Source organism: Gallus gallus, chromosome 7 (assembly GCF_016699485.2).
Source record: "Gallus gallus isolate bGalGal1 chromosome 7, bGalGal1.mat.broiler.GRCg7b, whole genome shotgun sequence".
In the NCBI taxonomy this organism is placed as follows: domain Eukaryota; kingdom Metazoa; phylum Chordata; class Aves; order Galliformes; family Phasianidae; genus Gallus; species Gallus gallus.
The window spans coordinates 10,111,810-10,134,012 of record NC_052538.1 but is presented as its reverse complement, the minus strand read 5'-3'; the positions used below and the strand labels follow the sequence as shown (position 1 = coordinate 10,134,012).

At 43.3% G+C, this 22,203-nt stretch overlaps 1 long non-coding RNA gene across 2 annotated transcripts; it reads right to left on the bottom strand.

The window, feature by feature from the left end:
- Nucleotides 1-15,386: 15,386 nt before the first annotated feature.
- Nucleotides 15,387-22,023, bottom strand: LOC112532788. Of its 2 annotated transcripts, XR_005861284.2 has the most exons (3): nt 18,274-22,023; nt 16,766-16,816; nt 15,387-15,941 (listed from the first exon to the last, which is right to left on the bottom strand). It is a non-coding gene; the product is annotated as an uncharacterized LOC112532788 (long non-coding RNA). The 2 variants fall into 2 exon arrangements; XR_003076136.3 differs by lacking the exon at nt 16,766-16,816.
- Between the last annotated feature and the right edge of the window lie 180 nt (nt 22,024-22,203).

Below are 22,203 nucleotides of genomic sequence, written 5' to 3'. Positions count from 1 at the left end.
CCCAAAGCATCACAACTTTAAAACAAGTGATGAGTGAGTGCCCAGAGGTTTCTAGGTCCCGCCAGATATCCATGATAATGGAAGAGGAGAAGAACAGCGTGAGCATAGATGCAGGAGAGCACTACGGACAGTTTGTTTCTCTAATAGAAAATTGTCTTTTTTAATACTTGGTACCAAAGGAGGCAGTATTCCAAATTACAACAGAAAAAATCTGCTAGGCTCATCTGAAGGCAGGGGCCGGGTCTCATAATCAACATCATCGTGAGCAGGGAGCTATCACTGGCACTTGAGGCATCCCTGAGGTGAAATCAAACTCACTCAGCAAAAAAAATTGATCTCAGCAAGGCTTTTCAAGGTGAGCTTTCCAGTCCAGTGATCTCCAGTTTTGAAGGTTGTATTAAGAAGCTGGGACTAATCTAATAAGAAGAGTCTACCTGCTACCATGGGACATAGGGCTGTTCCAGACAGCCTTCATTGTTTATCCACAGGAGTCCAGAGACAGATGGAAGATGTAACTTCTGTTACATTAAGTTGTATTCCCGCATAAAAAAGACAGACATATAAACCTGAAGCCTTCAGTAGTAACAAAATCTCAGGCAAGTGAGAATTACACAACCTGATTATCAAACTATTTGCTAAAAATCCCAGGACTGTGGGGTAAACCCCACTGCCACTGAAGGCTGGAAATCTATCACTACTTTTAGCAAAGCCAGAATATCTCACAGGACCACTGGAAGAAAAAGAAGCGGACTACTGCAAATTCTGTGCATATTTTATTCTTCACAGAAGAAGAAAAAAAATATGAGAATTAAATGCTTCATTTAACGCTTGAGAAGATAAAAACATTTAATCTCAGGTTTAAGAACACAAATGTGAAACTAATTCTCCTGAAGCATCTGGATCAATAACTTCCTCTGTGTAATCCTAGGCTTCCCACAGAAATGTGTTCTCAATTCAGAGCTCAAACAGAATAGGCAAACCAAGTGAATAGATACAAAATCAGACAAAGAAATATGAATATATTCTGCGGAGAAAGCAGGAAAACTCTTAAACTTTTAGCACATCAATACACTTATGGAGAAAAGAACAATAGCTACTTACTGAAGCACTTCTTCAATATCTGAAAACATCTATAAAGATGTATATGTCTATTTCCTCAAAGAAAATCTTAAATTCTAAGAACATCAACTATAAATGTGTCTACAAATGAGCACCAAGAACTGAAAAAAAATCTAGTACTACTGAGAAAACAATAGCAGCACGTAATAGCAGCTGCACAAACCTGCTCTCAGCCAAATCTACAAGCCTTCTTCAGGAGCCTTGCCTACCCAAACTGTTCCTCAGCTGGCTGTGTTTTGCCTGCCAAAAAATTAAATTCTGAGGTATTTTTAGTTCAACTCTACTTCTCACATCTGCACTTCAGTCTGGAGATGGTTTGGGAACTGCATGTGCACTTTTTTCTTCTGCTGAGTTTGAGTTTCTGAGTTTGGGTTTAACTGGCTACAGTAGTCTGATAAGACTGCTGTCTAAATGCCCAGACATCACCATAGCACGTGCCTTATCCTCTTCCTGTTCTGTACAGTTAGCAAATGTACAGTTATCAGAGTGGCATGGTTAGTATGGTATTTTACAGGTTTATAGTTAGAAAGATTGTCACAGTGGAAAGAGACAATCAAAAAAATAAATGAAATGCTCGCCCGTATCATAGGCTCACAGTAGAAAACTCCAAAGAGAGGGATCTCCAGGAAGAAATCATTCCCCACTGGCAGTCAGCCCTTCAATGCAGTCTAGGAGGGATGCAGCCAGGCTCCACCCCTTCAGGTCACACAGCTGAATTGCCTTCACCTGTGCTCCCAGGGCTGACTCAGTGCTTGCCTCAGGTGATCAATCAGTGGTTCAGGCCATGACTCAACTGTTCCCATACATCTTCCATTGACTACACATATCCATGGCAACTGCAACTCCTGCTTAAAAGAAAACAGAGACATTAAGAAATGCCTCGAATCTCGTACCATAGTTTGGCATTGAATCACGGGATGTAGATCCAACACCCTTCAGTTCCCTGGGGAGCAACAGCATCACATTCCATGATCTTCTCCAGAGACCCCAGGCCACAAGATCATGACAGTTATGCAAAGTAAAAAGCAGCAATCAAGCACAGCACTTTGTTTGAAGAGGCTATTTCCAACTTGAAGGATCATCACAATGTAGAAAAGATGTGACAGTAGAAGGCAGACAGCATAGGAAATGAATTAGTTCATTATACAGGAGTGAGATAGGAAATAGCAAGCAGCTTGTATTTCATATGGGCAGAAAGGTGAGGTCTAGAAAAAAAAAAGTGTTGGAACAGTCTGTTCCAGCAAAGCACAAAGCTAAATGTGGTACAGAGACATACTATTCACCCACAAACTCTAAACCTACAGAGGAAGCATAGGCTTGCCAACATTTTGACTTATTACAGAATTAGAGTCATTACAGCAAAACAAAACAAAAGCCTTAAAAAGATGGCTCTAAAATAGATGAGAAAAGCAAAGGTAATGAAAGTACTTGTTAAACTGTGCTGATCCTGGATGACAGATACTAAGAATAAAGAAGTCAGAGGGCATATATATTGAGAGCCTGATACTCCCTGGTATTTGTGTATATTTACAGACCCAGCAGATCAGTTGAGTGACTTCAAAGTGAGATTAGAAAAGCAGATGGCAAGAAAGATTCTTTTGTGCTCGATTTTTGAATAGCCACTGAAATACTCACTGTGCTTAAAGTTATTTTTCTCTTGAAGTATTGCTCCAGGTACTTCAACAATGATTCATTTGTGAATGAAGGTCAGGCTTCTTCCTTCCCCAAGGTACTTCAAGTAAACAAAGGAATGAGAAATTCAGGTTCTAGGAGGACATACAAGAAGGAGCCTTCCAAGAATTCCTAGTGCAGCATGCATCTTGTTTGCAAAGCTTTGGTGACTGTATCCAAGACGGTTTTTAGAAAAGTTGTGCCTTTTGTTAAACCAGTTGATATAACGGGGAGAAACAGAAGTTTCCTACCTTAATAGCACCTAATAGTCTCCATGGTTTTGTTGTCGTCATTTTTTATTTCTTAAATCAAATACAGTTTTTTATTATTATTACATTTCCTACAAGCCTTACTAGATCATTCTAGCTATAAGAATGCTTCTAAATCATTGCAAATTCTCCATGAGAAAGCATCCTAAACATTAAATTAAAAAAAAAAGAAAGGAGCTTTCTAAAGGGATTTTATCCATTTCTGCTGGGCTTGCATCAAGCTCAGCACAGATGCTTTAGGTTCAGTTAGTTGACAAAAAGGTGTCGACAACAAATGTCATCACAGGGTGTATGAGTTCAGGTAGGAGACAAAAGCAAATACCAATTACATCCTACAGAGCTATAAAATTGTCTTTTTTTTCCCCCCCAAAAAAAGAAAAATTGAATGTTCAAGCTTTGGTGGCAAGAATGAAATGATTATTCTTGTCAGATCTCAGCCTCATGCTTCTAGCTAACAAGAATGAACAATACGAATAGCCTGTGCAAGCTTTAGACTACGTTTTCCACGTTGGTGGGGGTTAGTTATTAGAGAAAGTCTTGTGTTGTTGGGCACTCACAGAAGTTAGGTGCTCAGCTGTTACTGCCATCCAATGGATGTTGCATGTGCATAACCATCAAAAACAAATCTCTGAAGTCCATCTTGAGCAGCATGAAAAGGCTCCAGAACCTAGGAGCTTTATATCCTTAAACCACAGCAAGCATTATTTAAGCTAGATGCTTACTAGGACATGAGATGAGCAGCAGGAAGATGATGGCTACAACACTAATGCAGAAAGGAACTGTACTCCAGAGACTAATAGGTAGCAAAGAACAGATCTGCTGGTAAAACTCTTTAAAATTACACACAAGTAATAGAGAAAATAAAGGCACAGAAAGTTCTTTCTTCATTCACCCCATCCCATTCTGCAGGTTTGTAACAGGACACCAGAAGGGCACTCATGTTGTAAAAAAGCTAATGCCTTTTAATAAATAGTGTGTGGACTTATCAAGTCTTAATGATGCTTTTGGCTTTTTCACCTCTGCCTAAACTATGTAATCTGTTACTTAGCCCCAGGCTCCTCTTCTGCTGAGATATTTTAACCCACACATTTATCCAGACCTCACGTTTGCTTCTCAAAGCTGTGAGTGCACAGTGGTAGGGAGGCAGCTACAACAGCATGGAGCCTGTCCTAGCTCTCCGTTCTCAGTCACAGTCCTAACTCCTGTGTCACAGTCCTACCTGCCTCTTTTAACTGCATGGGTAGCACGTGTGAGGCTTTTTGACTGTTCAGCCTCTGACAGATTTATGCTGCATGTGAACGAATCCTGGTCAAACAACCACAGCTCTATCTCCTGTTCCTGAATATCAGTCACACTCAGAGGCATGCAAAGGCAGTGTTTCCCAGTAGATTTTATGTATGATTTGTTTTCATACACTGCAATCCTCAGTAAAGCAGGAGGGCCTAGCTTTTGCAAAGACTCCCAAACCAGGAAAGGGTCTAGCAGTATGAGTGTAAGCGCAACTTAAGCAGATGCTTATGTGCAGTCTTAAATAAGGATGGATTTACCTGCAGGTTTGTGTGTTTTCCTGGAGCTGGGCTGTAGCAGGGTGAAAACTGATGTGGAAAAATATAGATTAAGTATTTTGGAGTTTGTTTGATTAACAATTTCATCCACAAATTGGGTTCTTAGGCAGTATGGTCATAAGTGAGCCCCAGAAAATGCCTTTAGAACACCAGATATTTGACTGTTTCTTTACCAAGGATTCAAAGAGCACTGAACTTGTTGCCTTCTAGAAGACAGGAAAAAGATTAATTCAATAAGATACTGAATTACCTTCTGTTCCTTTACTCTTTCTTCACTGATGCACACTATGTTAGCTTCACTTTGCATCAAATGTTGTACTGCTACCACATCAGGTGCAACAACTGAGCTTGCTTGTTAGTTTCCTTCTACTCAGATTTCACAAAAAACAACAACACGAAGCTTTTTTTAAGTTATGTTTTGCTTAATGGTGGCTCTAAAAATGTTACTGATGGGGAGTAAAAACTACTGTACGAAGGAGTTAAAACTTCACTGTGTTACACTACCACTGCATGTTGCTATTTAGAGGGAACAGTAATGAAAGCCATCAGCAAGGTGTACTGTATTCTGGAGAGAAGAACTCTACTATATTCCCTGGTTAATTGAGGCAAGACCCCAGCATTCACAACCAGATGCACGCACAGTGCCAAAACAACCCTTGCATCATACCTTTCCACTATGGCTTGAGACTTCAGGATAGTGAACAGTACACTTTCTTGGAATGCATACAAAAGAGCATCCAGTGACTGATTTCAAATACTGTGCTAGTAGGTGAGGACTTGTGCTAACAGAGACCCTCAAAGAGAAGCCAGTGGTATATGTGAAAGCTGTCCTGAAATTGTACTTCTTGATTTTAAAGCATGCATAGAAAGTACTTAAAGAAATGGCATATCACACATCTGCCTAGGGACAACCGATCTCCTTGAACATCACATTTTTGAGCAAACATCAAAGATGCAGGGGATCAAATTTCTTTGAGAAAGGCAATGTGAATAGTTTACAATTTTCTGATAAGAAATCTCCTGGGGAGACATAAGGGAGTCATTGCTCAGTTATACAGGGTGTTTACACTTAAATTCACTACCAGGAATTGAATGCGTTCAGTTGGTTACAGGCTCAAAATTGTATATCATGATAAAATGGCCTCCATTAGCTTGGCCCCAGTGGCAGCTTTCTGAGCTGCATTTCACACTGTGCAAGGGAATTCTGCCATGCCCATGCACACTTGCCAACAGGGTATGCTTACCTTGCTGAGCTACAAGTCTTACAAAGGTGAACTGTCTTGCTGCCACACCAGCAGCTCAGACCATATGCAGCCCCTCAGCCAGATGCTAGTTTCCTTTCATTTAGGCATGCAAAATACTTGATGGGCTGAGCAAATTGCTCAAAAGGCACCTCCTCTAAGGCTGGTAAGAAGAAAACAAAAATGTCTTCTAAAGTAAATTTTAGGAGTATGTACATCATTGGTTCATCTATACAACTAATGGTGATGCACTTCCATATCACAGCTCAGCTTTATCTCCAGCCACACAATTCGTTAATATGAACCCAATAATAATCAGACAACAGCTGGCATAGCACAGAAATTGTGACATGTACAGGCATCAAGTATTTTGTTAAGCTCTGAGGGAAATGCAGATCATAAGCCTTTGGTGTTAACCTTCCAATTGTGATTAAAGATCTTGGCATGTATTTTTACTTACAGTTCTCTTCACATAAATGAGAACCATCAGGTAAGGGAGGCCAGATTTCCAAAATTTCTGCTCATTAAACATGTTACTATATAAGGCAAAAAAGTATCTGGGATCAGTCCTTCACTAAGATTATACATCTAGTCTTTATGAGCTTGACACCAGAGGTTGTTTGAAAACAGCTGATAGAAGAGTCAAGGCGCAAGGGTAGGAATCCAAATGTGAAGCAGGATGCACAGGGCCTTCTAGCTGCAGGCTACAACGGCGTGCAGATAGGAAGGAAAGAAAATAAGGAGCGCTTGAAATATAGAAGAGGTACTGAAGAGTTTTTCCACGACACCATATCAGCACAGGCTATTAGTAATGAGCAGTTCCCCAGCTGCAGTGCTGTTACAGCTAAGCCACTGTTTCCTGCCCTGTTTTTCATTATCAAGTGGGGAGGCAGAACTCGGAAGAATTCAGTGAGACTCAGCCATTGTAATCGCAAATGGAGAGAAGGGCCTTCTTCCAATCACCCCCCATTCTTTTCTATCTTTTTCTGTCTCTCTGAAAACCTTTACATTTAATGAAGTTGTGCACTTTCTCGTTTTTATAGGTGACATTAAGGAATTACTGTGAACTAAGACATCCCCTGGTGGATATATTAGTTATATATTAGGGATATATTAGATGTATCCACTAATATACGCACCAGGGGCATTTCCATTGATTCTCTGCATTCCACAGACAACTGAGGCTCTCAGGGAAGAGTGCTTTTTGCAGTGATGTCCATGTCACATTAGCAACATGCACCATGCGGATAAGACTGTGAAAAGAGTGAGCCCTGGATGATGTGCAAACCACATGATTTGTGGGAGGCAAAGAGCAAGAAAAGTCAATGATCCTCCAGGGTCCATAGACTTCCTGCTCCTACTGAGTGCTGAAAGATGATTTTGCCTCTTCACATGAATCTGTGGCAGGGTCCCTCTTGGATTTCCTTCAAGTGCTGCTGTTACACAAACTCAAGTTAGTCTGGCTTTTTGCCAACCACATTTGCCCATCAGACATCCTCTGTGGCTGTGCCCTACCATTGTGAAGGCACTGTAGGGCTGTTACCTAGCCCATATCAGGCTTAAGAAAAGGAGAGGTATGTCCGGGTGATGGAAATTTACCTCTGTTACGCTAAGTTCTGAAGAAGCAAGAAAGTACAGCACACATGAATGAGTATTAATATGTGAACAATTATATAAGATGAGGCTACAGGTTTCCCCTTTTGTTTACCAGTTATAGGAGAACTCTTTAAATGCCTGGTGGAAACTGAAGTTCTTTTAGAAAGGAGCTATTTCCCATCTATATCTACATCAGGAGTTGAGGAAGGTGAGCAGTGTGAGCCCCTCTGGGAAGTTCTGCTCTAAATATGTATTCTGCATATGTATATGCATGCTCCAGCATGTGCATGGGTCCATTTCAAACCGAACAGGGCCAATATTTAGCATTCTTAGTTCATTTCTTAGCACGCATAAAGTCAGATGCTGCACTGTTGTTCCATTTGGCGTTTAGGAGGCTAGCAGTCACAGGAGTACTACCTGTTAGGAATTTTTAAGGAGTATTTTCTTAACAAATGTTATCTTCTCCAAGGATAATATCAGTGATTTAGAATCATTTACTGTAAAGGTGTATGAACTTGATACAAAAGTTGACTAGAACCTGGAAAGATTGCAAGACTTCAGAGTTCAGAGACAGAAAGATTCACCTAAGATAGCTCAGACTGGACTGAAAAGGAATTTCAAGGAAGATACTCATTTGTTTGTAACATAAGGAAGAAAACTGGTTTTACCCCTATTCTGTCATTGCCCCTCTAAACTCTTAAATCACAACTAAAACTACTGTCTTCTTCCCTGTATATCATTCAGATCCATCCCCTCTGCTCTATTTATTTATCTTACGCTTGTGTGTCTATTCCCCTGATACCCTTTGCATGCAGTGAGCCCAGCACAGCGGCAATTTTGATCTCCTCCTGACAGTTATGTAACTCCTCCCACTCTGACAAGAATTTGGGACACAGGCACACACCACCACAGATCCGCTTTATCAAATGACAGCTTATTTCCCCATAGAAAGGTGAAAAAAAAAGTCTCAGAGAAGACAAAACATGCAGATAATTCCGTTCTTCAGAGAATACTTGGCCAGCATACTTAAAGCCCCCTTATTTCACAACATGCAATTAAAATAGACCGCTTGGAGGGGAGGAAGTTTCTTACCTACCCACTCTCCTTCACCACTTCTGCTCATTGGTGGTTAGACTTTCACTGGGAAATTTTACCAACAGTATCTGCAGAAAGCTTTGAGATATTGCTATGAAAAGACACGGCCTCTGAAGAACCAGCCTTACACTCAAATTCCAACAGTCTTAAAACTCAAAACTCGTCTCCATCCTGAGTAGGGAGTGAAATGCAACACGTCTCCTTTGCAAAATGCGTATCAGTAACCTGCATTCACTCCAGAACAAAAAGCAGCCTCAAAAATATAGCTGAGCTCACTGAGCCTGTCTGCTTTCTCCTTACTGAGACCAGTTGCAACGTGGCCATGAGGGCACACTGTGCTTTGCAAGAGCTGAGCAGAGGATTCTTACAGGCAGACAGCACATCTGTCCAGCCCAACCACAAACAAAAAGAAAACCCAGCTGATGTTACATATGCTCAGGCCTCCATAGAGGTCTAGAGCTCAGGATGAGGCAATCTCTGCTTTTGGAAAGTAAGCCTGACTGAGAGGGCAGGCCTAGAGGCTGGTAACCCAGCATAGCAGGGCAGTATCTAATACAAACATTATAGATCATTGTAAAACAGATTAAAATCCAGGTACATCATCACAATATTCCAGTAGAAATTGTTCTAATGTAGAGACCCGAGCTTTCAGGACCACATCACACATTAAGGTCTTCAGAACCTGCTGCAAGACTTAGCCTGGTGCTAAAATCTGTACTTACATGACAGATACATAGGTGCCTGGTGCACAAAGTACATTTCTTTGTCTCAGAAGAGCTAGCATTACAAGTAATTAGATCCAAAACCTGCTTTTTGTCAAGTTTCTTGTAAAACTTTTTTTTTTTTCAGAATACAGATGTTATAAATAGGATTTGAATGCATTGTTTCTTGGCACCTAAGAGGCTGCCTACAAAGCCTGTGTTCAATGCTGAGCCTTGCACACCTGGTTGCACAAGATTCTCACTCATCACATAACGCCCCGAACCTTGTGGGATACCTCGTGAAACAGAGTCACCACAGTACTTGAGTTGTGAAGCTCTTGTGTGCAAGTTACTGCTCAGAAGTACTGCCCAGCTTCTATAAAAGATAGTTCAGCGAGGCTCCTATAAAGGTATTGCAAAGCAGTCTTTTGCCATGTAGCTTAAATATGACAGCCCACAAGATCTGGCAGCAATTTTGGAGGAAGTGAAGCATCCAAGTTCTTCTCTGGTTTGTCCGCAAAACTTGATGCACACGTTTTGCTTGTGACAATCTGCTTGATTTGGCAAGCAAGACAAAAGGATTCAGTCACGGTCCAGTAAGGCTTTCAGACAGGAATAGCCAGGAAATCAGTGCAATAAGGTTAAACATAAAAAGACAGAAAACAAACAGGAAGATTTGCCAACCAAAAATTAGGCTCAAAGTGCATCTTCCTTTTATGAGGAATATCTTGACAAGAAGAATTAGAAATTTAGAGACGCTTTTGACTTCACTCAGATGATTTCCTCCATTTTCTTTGTATACTTAGGCTTCTGGTGATGTGTTACTATGGAACATCGATCTTTCTTGCTCACTTTCTGAACTGCCTCTGGAAGAAATCAAGTGCATCCCCACTCAGAGTACCATCGATGGCTGAGGGTGGCAATATCCCCACGTGCCACTAGGTGGGGACAACGAAGACACCACAGACGTGAACAAAAGGACGAGCTGCAAAGGTAAGGGTCATGGCGAGTTTCCCAAAAATGGCCCTCAGCAAGCTGGCACTCAGCTGCCCCAGAGGCCCCGAGCACTCACAGCGAGCTAGGTCAGCTCAATGGCACGAGAAAGAAGAGGGAATTTCCGTGCCTGCTGCAGGCACAGATGCTCACAGACTCCTACATTTAAACTGATTCCTCCCTTAGGACTGGAGCAGTGTTGGAGCTGTGTCCTTTCCTGATGCCCTGCAGCATTTTTCAGAGTATTCTAGGAGAAGAATTGCAGATAACTTTCTGGAAACTACAGTGATCAGAACAGCTGGAACATCCTTCACCCGGCCAGCAGTGCCATGGGCTTCAGCTGCTGCAGTTTTATTTCAGCTCCAGCCACACCATTCAGCAAAGCCTTGACAGTATGAAACTCGGCACTCCCAGCCCCGGCACCTCTACGGCAGCCAGTGCTCTGGGTGCCAGATAGGAGCTCAAGCCAGCAGCTGCTTCCGCTGGATAACAGGTTCATCCGGAGGGGATGCACTTATACAGCTGTTGTGATCATAAACACACGCAAGGCTTCAGTTCCGGGGGGAAGTATATGCACATCTGGGTTAACTCAAAGCTGTTATCTAGTCGATCTGTTTTCTCAAGACAGCGAGAGGAGAAAGTAGTCATAATTTTTTTTAACTATTTCATATTTATAATCTCAGTGGCCCAGAATCTCTGCTGGGATAGTTTTGAGACCTAAATCATTCACCCATCAGACACGGGACAAGCACCGACCTTCAAAAGCAGTGAGAGCCAGAGGTTGTGACAGCTGGCACATTACTGAATAACCTTGGCCAACAATCGAGCGTACTGAAGAGTAATCTGGTTACTCTCCAGTTGTTTCTATAGGTACTTTCAACATCCTGCACTCTGATTTTTATAGCTATTCTTCAGTTGGAGCACAGAGTCTGCAGACAGGATCAGCATTCTGTGGCGGCAATACACTGAACATACAGCACTGCCACCATCAGAAAGGACTTGCAAGAGAAGACAGCCCAGGCTGGCCAGTAAAGTATCAATCACGTTTTAAAGGGATAAACAAAGATTAGGCACTCTTCCCACAACAACTCAGGATGTCTCAAACTCAGCTTTAGGCTTCCGAGGGCCAAGTCACTGCCTTCTCCACAGAATAACTCTTCCTCTCATGAATTATCGAGGCAGATTTCACAAACTTTAAGAAAAAAATGTATTTTGATTCTGACCGGCTGGTAAAACTGCCTTGTAAGTTACCACCTGGGTGGAAAGCAAACATTACTAGTGGGGTGCTTTCCATCTCTTCAGATCTTTTAACACTTTAATAGCGGTTTCAGTAGGGAACAGGAAATCTCGTAACTACTGAAAATAAAAAAACTACAACTCCTTTATTGCACAGAACTCTGAGTCATCAGCTCTGCTCACCCTCAGCTGGCAGTTATCCTATTAAAATAAGCCTAGCGAAACCAGCTGTGATCAGAAAGCCTTTGTTCTCTATCTTATTTACCCTGTCACAGTGTCTCTTCTGTCTGAATCTTTCCAGGGAAGGCAGTCATCTCCCATGTCAAATCTAGTCAAATCCCATGTCCCACTGACGATGACAAAGGTAGTATTTTCTGCAGCATCCAGCTGTTACATTAGACTTGGTTCATAACTTTCCTCCTTCATTCGGATTTAGATGGAAGCAGGATTGGTTTCATCTTGTAGTGATTGAGAAACTCCATTCAAATACGCTCCTCTTTCTGAATCTTTCAGAGTTCCCTGATATTCTGATCCCTTTTGCCACATAATGCCACAACTTTTCCTAAATGTTTGTTTCCTAAATGTCCACCTCTACTTGGAAATCACCTCCCTTGGAAGTTTTTGGGTGAGCACTGAGCCTCAGAAAGGGGTTAAGCTGTTCCTTCCTTAATACTGAATTGTGACCAATACTTTTCTTGGTGATCTGAAAGCTGATCAGTGGTAGCTATATCTTCTGTCTTATACAATACATTGCCAAAAGCAGTTCTCTCTCATCTCTTGTATCATCACTAATGAGCCAGCTACAGGTTGCAGGAACCCTCTATTATGGTAAGAGCACAGAAGAAGGGAAATAAAAGGACTGAGTGTGGTAAATTCCCTTACCCTTTCTTTGTCCAGCTGCATCTCTTGTGTTTGTCAGCCCAGGCAAGCAAGGATTCATAGTGCCATCATTCACAGGCACTGGCACACTCACTGCTCTGGCTTGAGCAGGGTCCTCAGCAGCTTCAAGGCAGAAGTAGATTGAGATGCAGTGTCCTCCACTGCTGTGCACAGATCATTGTGACTTACTGTGAGCCTGAAGTAAAATGAAGTAGCACAGCTGTCCATCCCAGGACAGAGGTATGCAGCTCACCAGCCTGCAGGGCTGTCTGCTCATGGCTGGGAGCAGGGAAAGTTGATGTGTAGGCTGAGGCAGCTGGTGCAGCCAGCCAAGCTACAGAGGGGCTGGAGTGCCTTTGCAGAGGGACGGAAAAACAGAGGTACAGATAAGTGCTCTGCAATCTCTATGGCAACTGCCAGGGAGCCACACCATGTTCACTGGGGAAGATGGAAAAAAAGGAGAGAAGGATAAAACCCAGAAAGCACAGCCAAGAAAACATTTAGCACTGAGAAACTCACAGCAAAAGGGAAAAAAACGTGGGAGAGGAAGAGCACAGCCCACCCGTGCTGAAAGGGAAAGCAAAGGGCTCAGGGTCAGTGTCCTAGGAAGAAGCCTTCACCTCCCAGCACAGCCCCATCAGCCTCCTATCCATGTGTGACAGCATGCAGCGTGCTGCAGCCAGGCGCTGCTCTCTGACAGGCCAGCAAACGTTCCCCATCATTTTCTAGGAGATGCCAAGAAAGGGGTGAGACTCAGAAAACTGCACAAAGGTCTTGAAGTGCTGCAGTGTGTATGTAATTTAGCACTTGAAATATTCATTTAACTCGAGCCACAGATGAATATTAAGCTGAAATAAAGATGCCAAGTAGAAGGTGAGTAAATCATATTCGCTGAAATTATCTGAATTAATGTAAAATAAATACTGAAAAAGTGCAAACCAAGGAGCAAGCTAAGCAAGCATCAGAATACAATGAAAAGGCAGTTCTGATTCTAATTAGCTACGTTTGTTCAGCTTCTTCTCATCCAAAAAACTTCCACTCTGTTCAGTCTGGAAGTCAAGGTGAAAAATTTACTCTTTGCACCCCGCATAGTCACAGTACAAGAATTTATACCCCTCCTAACATGGAAACCTACTGTGCCTGGTCCATGCCACCTGCGGACTCCTACCATGATCATAGATAGAATGATGGAATTACCAAGGTTGGAAAAGACCTCCAACATTATCCAGTCCAACTGTCCACCTATCACCAATATTTCACACTAAACCATGTCCCTCAGTACAACATCTAAATGTCTCTTGAACACCTCCAGGGACGGTGACTCCACCACCTCCCTCGGCAGCCCATTCCAGCATCTGATCATTTTTTCAGAGAAGTTTTTCCTGATGTCCTATCTGAATCTCCCTTTTCATCTCTCCTCTCAGTCAGCAATCATTTATATGCTTTAATGATTTGAGAGAAAAGTGTGGTAGAAGGTACCTGGGAACTTTTCTTTAAGTATTTAAAGGAAAAAACTCATTTAAAAATTTTACGTGTATGTGCTACGGGTGCTCGATTTGCCTGAGTTTCTCAGTTATAGTGGCAGAGTGGTTTGCACCGTTGAACTCCATGATTCAGAAGAGAACGCAAGTGCAGGAGCCTTGCCAAGCAGAGGAATTAACAGCGCAGCCTCTTCCAAGCCAGGAGGACATTCACTTAGCACAGAAAATCTCTCTGCTGCTCATGCAACAAAAGGCTGCCAGCTGAGCAGCAGGTCAGAGACTTACTCGAGGCTGAATGAGGTTCAGCTCTGACCTGCTTGTCAGCCTTCGCTATAGTGAATTTAAGGACTCTTAGGAAGAGCAGTTTCCATGTAGTGCCAGCAAAACCTAGAGCAAAGCTTCCTAGGCTGAGGTGTAGTATCTGCATCATCCCAACCTCCCTCCAAGCTGAGAGCAAGGAAAAGTTTTCACCAGAGATTATGGAAAGGAGGCAGATCAACATGGCACAGACATGGGACCTGCTGCCCCACTTTGGTGCCAGAGGAGATGGAGAGGCTGAGGCAATCATCTCCCTTGATGTGCCCAAGGGCTGGTTCAGGATCCCTGCAACAAGCTGGGTCCTTGCAGCTGCAGCCTCTTTGGTGATTGCCTTTCTGCCCTCTGATGAGTAAAGTCTTGGTACAGGTCTCCTCAGCAGGTGCTGACAGGAGCAGGGAGGCTGGGAGCTGGTGAGCAGTGGGGGACTGGGCCTGGTTATAGGACCTGCAGTGGCAGCACCACAAAACCACATCAGCAAGGAGGTGGCTTTGCACGCTGCTCCTACACTCACGTGGCCAAAAAGTGCATCCTGCTGAGTTAAAAAGCAGGATCCCGTCCATCTGTAGACAGTTGGAGCTGGAGAGAGACCCAACCACCACTCTGCCCTCCTCTCTTTCTTTTGTCAAGACAAAGAGCAATGAAAGTACTATGCTCCATTGACTGCTAGGGAGGAACTGTGCAGTAATCCACTGCAGCTCACATTGTCATCCAATTCATCAATGCACCAGCTAATTCACAAGCAGGAAATCAGCATCACCTGTGCCCTGGGATAATCTGTGCCATATAGCTCAACCAAAGCATGAGGGATTATGAAGACAGAACAACCTCACAGGCTGTGTCTTCTTCATCTCAAAGTAACTTGGTTAACCACTCTGCTCTCACCTTGCACTGCTGAGCAGAAGCTGTGTGCTAACTTGCTGGGAGCTGCCCAGCACTCCATGAGTTGTCCTCCAGCTCAGTGCTTGTCAACAAAGAAATTCAGTCTGCATTAACGAGCACCTGAATTTAAGGCAAATCTGTTAAGCTGCATCAAATGCTGTTGGGGATACTCACATTTCTAACTACATCAGCCTTAATTACACTGATCTTAATTAACATCTATATCTAGGAGATTTCATACCTTGTAATGATCTGTAAAAGAAGAACAGGCTGAGCTTTTCACCTGCTTCGTACCTCGATGTAGGGAATTCAAAGTAACAACAGCTGAAAGAATACCAAAACATTCAAGGACATAAAAGTATATTCTGCATAGTTTTAGTTGTTGGATCTTCTACGTTACACCTCCTTTTCGGGTTAGAAAATTAAATCTAGGTCATTTACATTCAAAATAAGACAACTGTGACAAAAACAGGATGATCACAAATCAGTGAGAAAGACTCATCTCTTTTTTTATTGGGATAACTTAAAAAATGAAAACCTGAAAACCTAACACACTTATAAACGTAACAAGAGCTAGCAGAGCAGAGCTGGCAAGAAATGCTGCCGTGTGCACAGGATTTAAATATTACAACAAAAGTTACTGGGCTGCCCTAGCACCATGGGGCTGCTTCATTAACAGAAGAGCATCCTGGATTAGGGAGTCATTCTCAAAGCAAATCAGGAGCGTCTGTTTTTCCTGACTCCGCATGCCAGCAATACACACAGCATGAAGTGATCTCTCCTGCTGTTCTCTCACACAAATTAAAAGGCAGTGCTGGACAAAGACAAGAGTCTGGCTGCGCTGGTTCCTGTAGGCTCTTCCTTTTGTCCTTTTTATCGCATCAGAGAAAGTCAGAGGCTAAGTAAAGAAAGAAAGTGGAAAAGAGCAAAAGACAAAAATAGAGAGACAAAATTATTTGGGAGGAGAAAAGAGGAAACGAGGTCTCCAGGCTCAAAAAGGCAAGTGTAATTTTATGAGAAATACCTGGGCCTGGCAACAGACTACTCTTCCACTGATTGATTGCTTGACCTTCAAAAAGACGTACTGCCTCTTTTGCTGCTGTTACTTCTCTGTAGGTAATGCTAGCTTACCTTACCTACCAGCACCTTTTGATCCTTTCACAGAAATACAAGCATTCATATACTTCCTTCCTGCTCTCAAATTCATAAAAATGTCACACGGGTTCTAACTCAGAGATGGACTTCTGCCTCTATCGCATAGAATGCAGTTTTATTTAAAATAGAAATGCAATTTATGAAGATCAACGTGGTGATTTCTCTTACCTGCTTGTGAACGGGTCCTTTACATCATGAGCCTTAACCAGAGCAATCAAAAAACAGGAGCTCTTATGTGTCCAAGAAATTGGAAGAGGCCTTCTGCAGGCATTACAGTGCTCTTTAGCATATGTTGGTGCCTTGTAAGTTTGCTAAGCAGGGGCAGAATTTTCACTTTTCTTGTGCATTTGAATGTAAAGCACTGCATTTGTGAGTATTGGCAAAATGCTTCACTTTTGCTAATGCTGCTGTAAGCTACAGTGGGAGTTAGTATAGACTGTATGGATTTTAACTACAGGCTTATTTAACCCGATTCAGAAGAGATGTAGATAAACAGTGGTTAACGATACTTTCAACTTAAGCACATTAGCACTCCCACAGCACCAAACTTCAGGAAAATAAGCTCACCTCGATTAGTCATTAGCTGTTCTTTTCCATGTCCTTAGAATAGCTTCTTTCCTGACATTTAGCAACAAGAGATTTTGCAATAAAAGATTAAACATACTTCATATCTGATTGAAAGTATTTTTAATCTTCTTAAAATCCTGTTCAATTAACGCTAGGGGAATGTAAGTTACTTCGGGGATTACATTTCATCTTTTCTATTTTCTTTAGGACGACTTTCTCTAATGAATTAAGAAGGGCCAAATTTGCATGCATGAGAAACAGACGTGTGTTTCTAGCAAGTCTTCAGAACCACCAGCCTAGCCACATGGAAGCTTGTATTTAGAAGTGGTGTCAAGGACTGGGCCAAAGTGTGCCTAACTTCAGTTCCAGCATAAGAATGTGTAGACTTCTTAGGGTTCCTGTCTCTTTACCACCCCACCCCCCCCCCCCCATAACACACACACATACCCCTGCCACCATTTTAAGCCAGTTTAGGAGCTGACAGAAACACAGGTAAAAACTGCCTTCATGTTCTTCACAGGACGTCAGATGTCTTTGAAATGAGGCAGATGAGAGTTCAGCTCTTTAAACTCTTTTTCTGGGTAGCCAGTCAAGCACTGGAGATCTAAAAGAAGCGCTGCGCTTCTATCACTGACGTGCTTTGGGTTAACAGTGGCTTAGTGTTTTTGTTTTGATGAGAAGTCCAATTCTGGAGCAAATATATCCTAATCATCCTAACTTACCCCTGCTTGGTTCACATTACAGAGCAGTTTCTGACTGGGTAAACTGCCTTATCTCTGTTGAAACTAAAACAGAAGTAAACTGCAATTACTATACTGTGCAGCTCTTCTGTGTATCAGAGCAACCTTCTTCTGAGATGGCAAAATTACAGGTGTTAATGGGAGCTTTTTAATTTGGATATTACCAGAAAGCCTTCTTTCATCAGTAAAAAGAATTCCTGACTGAAAACACCATTTTACACTAATGCTGCTTCCCCAGCAGCCATAAACTCCACGATAAGCCAAACGTTCCCCCATAAAATGCATGTAAGTGCTCAGGAACCACAGTGCCACACATTTTAACAGTGAATATATCCATTGAGTTGGCAAGGACGTGAAGCTCTGCTAAATAGTATGCTGGCGTGAGATTGCACCTGTTGGTAGGTAATTAGCACAGAAAGGAAGAAATGGATGATATTGTTCATAGAGGTTAACAAGCAAGTTCAAATATCCTGAAAAGTAGCAGCATCTACAATTAGATTTCTATGCATGTGTCACAGCCAAGGAAATAATAAAAGCAATGATAGCAGGAGTTAAAAAGAGCTCTGTGAAAAAGACTGTCACCAGTAACTACCTTCATTAAATGGAATTACCACCCACCTTTAACAGGAGCCATTATTATTAAGTATCATCAGACTTGAATATGAACTGATGCTTAAAAGACTCCTCTAAATCCTCCAGATAATTTGTTATAATGTATACAGTATGCCTTTTCTTCCCTCCCCCAAACTTCAGGAGCCAGCAACTAACCATAGGGAAAGCTTCTCTAGGTACACCAATGAGTGAAGTCTTTCAGTGCATCAGAATGTCTTCCCAAAGGTGCAGCACAGCTTCTGGGTTTATCTGATGCTTGTTCTCAATTACTTGTTCACTGTCTGAACTTCAGTCACTTCTCCCAGAAATGTGAAGACAGGTGCAGGCCTCACGTCCTGACTCCTTGTTAATGTGAAGGGAAAGGACCCTCTCCTGGAAGTTGAGAATAGGACAAAAACGTTCTTTAAGTACTTACAACAAGAAACCAACAAGTGACATCTTTTGATCCTACCTTCAGGAAGTCCAAATGTCGTCTTATTTCACAGCTGATCCGAACTTCTGTAGAGGAATCAAAAGGGGAGAACAGATTCCCAATTAAAAAATAAAATAGCTCAAATGATGCTATTGCTACGCCTCTGAAAAGTTTGTTTGGAGAATCAATTTCTCTCAGATCTTACTCCCCTGTTCACAACAGGCATTGTGCCCTATTGTGACAAAAGTCAAGCAGCAGAGCCAGAGCGGCGACGTTCTTCCTCTACCCACAGCGACCCATCACTGTGCACAGCAATAGCAGTGAAAGAAGAACCCCCCAATGGTTGTTAAAGAAAAATAAAGAAAGCCACAACGATTCTGTTCAAGGGAGACAGCAGTCCTTTCAGGCCTCCTGTGATGAGCGGTCCACGGCAGGTGGTGAGCAAAAAAAGGAGCAGTAACAGGGAGGATCCAAGCAGGAGAAGGAAGGAAGAGGTACTGAGTGCCAGAATGCCTTGTCCTGGCTCACTGGAGAAGGAGATGGGTAGCTGGAGGATCTGGAGAAAGCTGAGAACTGCAACAGGGCTGAAGGTGAGGGACAAAGGGAACAGTCTCATTCGCAGGGGTGACCTTCTGGAGTGGGAGGATCCACCATCATACAGCATTCTAAGTGATTGCAATGCGTGCACCAAAGGACATTACGCTGCACAGAATTAACCTTAATGCTGGTGTTTGGTAACTTGTGTGTGGCTCTTTGCAGTCCTAATGATCTTCTCATATGCACTGACTTCCACACAGAAGTCAACACATCCCACTGCAAGTGCTTGGGCATGCATCTATATAGTAAGCAATGGCTGTAAAATAGGATTTAATGTGACCTAACCCTGGGTCTTGATTCTACCTATTCTCATACTTAATTGGTTTATCTGTTTGGGTGAACAACACTGATAAAATAAGGGATTATTTCTAGGAGTTAAGAACTGGCAGTCTCTTCCAAAACTGATGTATTCTAATCATTAAAAATGTTGGCAGAGGAAAGAATTCACCAGTGACTTCAGCCACAACAAAGAAATCATTAAGATAGAGGCATATCAGAAGCTACTTCTTCCTAAGTTAAAGATGACACAACATTTACACCACTTGGAAAATATGATTTTTTTTTCTTTAAACTAAGTAAGACAGAAGAAGAAACAAGAGCCACCAAAAAGGAGACATCAAATCAAGTAATATAAATACATTTGGGGAAAAAAAATCAACTGACATGGAAAGCATAGTTATACATCAAAGATTATTACCTTTTAACTCTATTTGCTAAATACAGACTCAGTTTGGTTTTCGTTGTTGTTTTTCCAGCTTAGTAACTTCATAATAAATATAGAGGCAAAATGTGAATTGTAATTGCCTTGCAAAACACTGAGTGAAGCTTAGCAACAAGTACATTTTTTAATAAATAAATTATAACATTCCTGTGCTGTTTTAGAATTGCCTATTCAGGATGTGACAACACCAAACAACCTCAGGCAATAATAAGACCTAAAAAATACTATTTTAAGAATTATCTAGCAGGGAATTTTGTTTGTATAAGACTCAACAATTCTAAACCAAATTATGATTTGCTATCACTCTGAATGCATACTTGAAAAAAATGACAGCTTGTTCCCTATTGCTCTTCCCCAGTCCTGCCAATTGAATGTTGCTGACACAGGAGAAGGCATCAGTTTTCACACTTCATCAGCCACGGTCAGTTGGTACAGAAGCACCACTGCCACGCTCCCAGCAGAACACTTCATTTAAGAGCTTCCCAAAATATGCTCTCCAGGGGGATGCTAGTGGTTTATGTAAGCTCCAAGGAGACTGTATTTTCAGTTGTTTTATGTTACAGAACACACCCACTAAGGAACAATAGCATGCCTTAAGAGCAGAATATGCAAAAAAAGAATACGAAAAGAAACACTGCAGGTACTTGCTAGCTTGCAAGCTCAAATACAAATAGATGTTTTTTATCTACCACCTTGCTTTTGTCAGACTGATGCAATTTCAGCATGCTTGTGTTGCAGACTTCATGCAGTCTTGAAACACAGAAAGTTGCATTAGATAAGCTACTTCAATACGAAGCAGAAACTGAGAAACACAGGCTACAGGAAACTCCATGGAGAAGTCTACTGTGAGACTATCTGTGCCTCCGTTATCTCAACAACCTATCTACACGAGGAATGAAGTGCCCCAGAATAGCTATTTCCTTAGCATATTGTTACCTTCTTCTAGGGTTACTTCTATCACACCCTTTTTTCACTGAAAACAAAGCAGTTCCATTTATACGTGTCACAACCTCAAGCAGTGATTGAGCACCTGGTGGAAGGCAGGGCAAACCCAGGGGAGCACGAGTGCAGTGCAGTGCACCTGAATGTCTGGAAGAGGTGGAGCCAGGATCCACACCTTCCCAGACCTCATTTAAGGGTTGGCAGTGGAGGTGAGGGGTTTTTTTGCTGGGGATCCTTGCATACCTGAGGCCTTCTAAAGGTAAGTGGCTCTTTTCCTTCATTTCTGTAGCTGCTGTACTTGGGTTTGCTCTCATTTGCTGTAGCTGGAGACTGCTGCCCTGCTATTACTGCGGTACTTTCCATCCCATTTTAGCATTACATTATGTTTTAATATCTTTTTAGGTTTAATTTAATTGGGATCTTGTGAAGGAAAAAAAAAAAGTTAGTAGGACTTTAATCTACTCCTTAATTCGTGCATCTTATGTTGACTATAGTAAATGTCTGTATCACCCTGACAGTTGTTCTGTGGTTTTTATGGTGTGGAGGTATGATGGAAATATACAGTATATAATTGTAATTGCTATAGAAATCAGAGAGAGGCAAACTTTTCCCCTAGTTCTCATCTCCGTTAAGCTGACAACGATTATCTTGCATAGTCTCACCTATCTGGTGAGGACCAGCCAGCCCTGCCACCCTTTCCGTACGCTCCTTTCTCACCTTGGCTGCTATTTCCCCTTTCCCGAGCCCTCCCAGCCGGCGCACCGCCGTGCACGCCGCCCGTCCCAAGCCCCTCGCACGCAGAGGCCATAGAGGACCGCCGCCGCGTTCCCGCCAGGGGGCGCTCTTGGCTCTGCAACGGCGCGAGCCGCCGCTCCGAGGACCGCGGCCGCAAAGGGACCGCGGCGGTCCCGTCCGCTGCGAAACACAGTGATCTCGCCTGAGCCGGCGCGTTCCGCACCGCGGTCAGGCGGAGGAGGCTCGCGCGGCGCGGAGCGGCGATCGCTCTCCCTCGCCCCTGGTGGCTCGGCGACGCGAGGCGCTCGCACAGCGGCGGCGCTGCCTGCTGCCTGCCGCACCGCGCTCCGTCCCGCGCCCGGGGCCGCCCGTCGCGACTCCCACTGCGGCGACCGCTGCGCGCTGCCCTCGTGCGCTCCTCCTCGCGCCGGCACAGCGCGAGCCGCCCTGCGCGGCAGCGCTCACGCGCCCATCCCGCCGCACGCGCGCGCTCGCTGCTTACGGCTACGGACGGGAACGGCACGGCCCCGCGCCGCACGCGTCCCGCAGCCCTACCTGCCCTGCCCTGCCCTGCCCCGCACCGCCCCGACGCCCTCCAGGCGGCCCGCGGGCGCGCCCCCTCCTCGCTTCTATTGGTCGCCAGGGCGCCCGCGGGCGGCTTCGGCGGCGCTGAGTGGCG